Source organism: Oncorhynchus keta, chromosome 22 (assembly GCF_023373465.1).
Source record: "Oncorhynchus keta strain PuntledgeMale-10-30-2019 chromosome 22, Oket_V2, whole genome shotgun sequence".
NCBI lineage: Eukaryota > Metazoa > Chordata > Actinopteri > Salmoniformes > Salmonidae > Oncorhynchus > Oncorhynchus keta.
This window is the reverse complement of record NC_068442.1, coordinates 50427380-50431697: the sequence shown is the minus strand read 5'-3', so window position 1 is coordinate 50431697 and position 4318 is coordinate 50427380.

Genomic DNA, 4318 nt, shown 5'->3' with positions numbered 1-4318 from the left:
CTTAACGTTGTTCAGACCAGTCAACACATCATAGGCCTGTTGTCCTTAACGTTGTTCAGACCAGTCAACACATCATAGTCCTGTTGTCCTTAACGTTGTTCAGACCAGTCAACACATCATAGGCCTGTTGTCCTTAACGTCGTTCAGACCAGTCAACACATCATAGGCCTGTTGTCCTTAACGTTGTTCAGACCAGTCAACACATCATAGTCCTGTTGTCCTTAACGTTGTTCAGACCAGTTAACACATCATAGTCCTGTTGTCCTTAACGTTGTTCAGACCAGTCAACACATCATAGTCCTGTTGTCCTTAACGTCATTCAAATCAAATCAAATCAAATCAAATTTATTTATATAGCCCTTCGTACATCAGCTGATATCTCAAAGTGCTGTACAGAAACCCAGCCTAAAACCCCAAACAGCAAACAATGCAGGTGTAAAAGCACGGTGGCTAGGAAAAACTCCCTAGAAAGGCCAAAACCTAGGAAGAAACCTAGAGAGGAACCGGGCTATGTGGGGTGGCCAGTCCTCTTCTGGCTGTGCCGGGTAGAGATTATAACAGAACATGACCAAGATGTTCAAATGTTCATAAATGACCAGCATGGTCGAATAATAATAAGGCAGAACAGTTGAAACTGGAGCAGCAGCAGTCAGGTGGAATGGGGACAGCAAGGAGCCATCATGTCAGGTAGTCCTGGGGCACTGTCCTAGGGCTCAGGTCCTCCGAGAGAGAGAGAAAGAAAGAGAGAATTAGAGAGAGCATATGTGGGGTGGCCAGTCCTCTTTTGGCTGTGCCGGGTGGAGATTATAACAGAACGTGGCCAAGATGTTCAAATGTTCATAAATGACCCAGCATGGTTGAATAATAGTAAGGCAGAACAGTTGAAACTGGAGCAGGAGCATGGCCAGGTGGACTGGGGACAGCAAGGAGTCCTCATGTCAGGTAGTCCTGGGACATGGTCCTAGGGCCCAGGCCAGTTGAAACTGGAGCAGCAGCATGGCCAGGTGGACTGGGGACAGCAAGGAGTCATCATGTCAGGTAGTCCTGGGGCATGGTCCTAGGGCTCAGGTCCTCCGAGAGAGAGAAAGAAAGAGAGAAGGAGAGAATTAGAGAACGCACACTTAGATTCACACAGGACACCGAATAGGACAGGAGAAGTACTCCAGATATAACAAACTGACCCTAGCCCCCGACACATAAACTACTGCAGCATAAATACTGGAGGCTGAGACAGGAGGGGTCAGGAGACACTGTGGCCCCATCCGAGGACACCCCGGACAGGGCCAAACAGGAAGGATATAACCCCACCCACTTTGCCAAAGCACAGCCCCACACCACTAGAGGGATATCTTCAACCACCGACTCACCATCCTGAGACAAGGCCGAGTATAGCCCACAAAGATCTCCGCCACGGTACAACCCAAGGGGGGCAACCCAGACAGGCCGACCACAACAGTGAATCAACCCACCCAGGTGACGCACCCCCAGGGACGGCACGAGAGAGCCCCAGCAAGCCAGTGACTCAGCCCCGTAACAGGGTTAGAGGCAGAGAATCCCAGTGGAAAGAGGGGAACCGGCCAGGCAGAGACAGCAAGGGCGGTTCGTTGCTCCAGAGCCTTTCCGTTCACCTTCCCACTCCTGGGCCAGACTACACTCAATCATATGACCCACTGAAGAGATGAGTCTTCAGTAAAGACTTAAAGGTTGAGACCGAGTTTGCGTCTCTGACATGGGTAGGCAGACCGTTCCATAAAAATGGAGCTCTATAGGAGAAAGCCCTGCCTCCAGCTGTTTGCTTAGAAATTCTAGGGACAATTAGGAGGCCTGCGTCTTGTGACCGTAGCGTACGTGTAGGTATGTACGGCAGGACCAAATCAGAGAGGTAGGTAGGAGCAAGCCCATGTAATGCTTTGTAGGTTAGCAGTAAAACCTTGAAATCAGCCCTTGCTTTGACAGGAAGCCAGTGTAGAGAGGCTAGCACTGGAGTAATATGATCAAATTTTTTGGTTCTAGTCAGGATTCTAGCAGCCGTATTTAGCACTAACTGAAGTTTATTTAGTGCTTTATCCGGGTAGCCGGAAAATAGAGCATTGCAGTAGTCTAACCTAGAAGTGACAAAAGCATGGATTAATTTTTCTGCATCATTTTGGACAGAAAGTTTCTGATTTTTGCAATGTTACGTAGATGGAAAAAAGCTGTCCTCGAAATGGTCTTGATATGTTCTTCAAAAAGAGATCAGGGTCCAGAGTAACGCCGAGGTCCTTCACAGTTTTATTTGAGACGACTGTACAACCATTAAGATTAATTGTCAGATTCAACAGAAGATCTCTTTGTTTCTTGGGACCTAGAACAAGCATCTCTGTTTTGTCCGAGTTTAATAGTAGAAAGTTTGCAGCCATCCACTTCCTTATGTCTGAAACACATGCTTCTAGCGAGGGCAATTTTGGGGCTTCACCATGTTTCATTGAAATGTACAGCTGTGTGTCATCCGCATAGCAGTGAAAGTTTACATTATGTTTTCGAATAACATCCCCAAGAGGTAAAATATATAGTGAAAACAATAGTGGTCCTAAAACAGAACCTTGAGGAACACCGAAATGTACAGTTGATTTGTCAGAGGACAAACCATTCACAGAGACAAACTGATATCTTTCCGACAGATAAGACCTAAACCAGGCCAGAACATGTCCGTGTAGACCAATTTGGGTTTCCAATCTCTCCAAAAGAATGTGGTGATCGATGGTATCAAAAGCAGCACTAAGGTCTAGGAGCACGAGGACAGATGCAGAGCCTCGGTCCGATGCCATTAAAATGTCATTTACCACCTTCACAAGTGCCGTCTCAGTGCTATGATGGGGTCTAAAACCAGACTGAAGCATTTCGTATACATTGTTTGTCTTCAGGAAGGCAGTGAGTTGCTGCGCAACAGCCTTCTCTAAAATCTTTGAGAGGAATGGAAGATTCGATATAGGCCGATAGTTTTTTATATTTTCTGGGTCAAGGTTTGGCTTTTTCAAGAGAGGCTTTATTACTGCCACTTTTAGTGAGTTTGGTACACATCCAGTGGATAGAGAGCCGTTTATTATGTTCAACATAGGAGGGCCAAGCACAGGAAGCAGCTCTTTCAGTAGTTTAGTTGGAATAGGGTCCAGTATACAGCTTGAAGGTTTAGAGGCCATGATTATTTTCATCATTGTGTCAAGAGATATAGTACTAAAACACTTGAGCGTCTCTCTTGATCCTAGGTCCTGGCAGAGTTGTGCAGACTCAGGACAACTGAGGTTTGGAGGAATACGCAGGTTTAAAGAGGAGTCCGTAATTTGCTTTCTAATAATCATAATCTTTTCCTCAAAGAAGTTCATGAATTTATCACTGCTAAAGTGAAAGTCATCCTCTCTTGGGGAATGCTGCTTTTTAGTTAGCTTTGCCACAGTATCAAAAAGGAATTTCGGATTGTTCTTATTTTCCTCAATTAAGTTAGAAAAATAGGACGATCGAGCAGCAGTAAGGGCTCTTCGGTACTGCAGGGTACCGTCCTTCCAAGCTAGTCGGAAGACTTCCAGTTTGGTGTGGCGCCATTTCCGTTCCAATTTTCTGAAGCTTGCTTCAGAGCTCGGGTATTTTCTGTGTACCAGGGAGCTAGTTTCTTATGAGACATTTTTTTAGTTTTTAGGGGTGCAACTGCATCTAGGGTATTGCGCAAGGTTAAATTGAGATCCTCAGTTAGGTGGTTAACGGATTTTTGTCCTCTGGCGTCCTTGGGTAGGCAGAGGGAGTCTGGAAGGGCATCAAGGAATCTTTGTGTTGTCTGTGAATTTATAGCACGACTTTGATGTTCCTTGGTTGGGGTCTGAGCAGATTATTTGTTGCAATTGCAAACGTAATAAAATGGTGGTCCGATAGTCCAGGATTATGAGGAAAACATTAAGATCCACAACATTTATTCCATGGGACAAAACTAGGTCCAGCGTATGACTGTGACAGTGAGTGGGTCCAGAGACATGTTGGACAAAACCCACTGAGTCGATGATGGCTCCAAAAGCCTTTTGAGTGGGTCTGTGGACTTTTCCATGTGAATATTAAAGTCACCAAAGATTAGAATATTATCTGCAATGACTACAAGGTCTGATAGAATTCAGGGAACTCAGTGAGAAACGCTGTATATGGCCCAGGAGGCCTGTAAACAGTAGCTATAAAAAGTGATTGAGTAGGCTGCATAGATTTCATGACTAGAAGCTCAAAAGACGAAAACGTCATTTTTTTTTTTGTAAATTGAAATTTGCTATCGTAAATGTTAGCAACACCTCCGCCTTTGCGG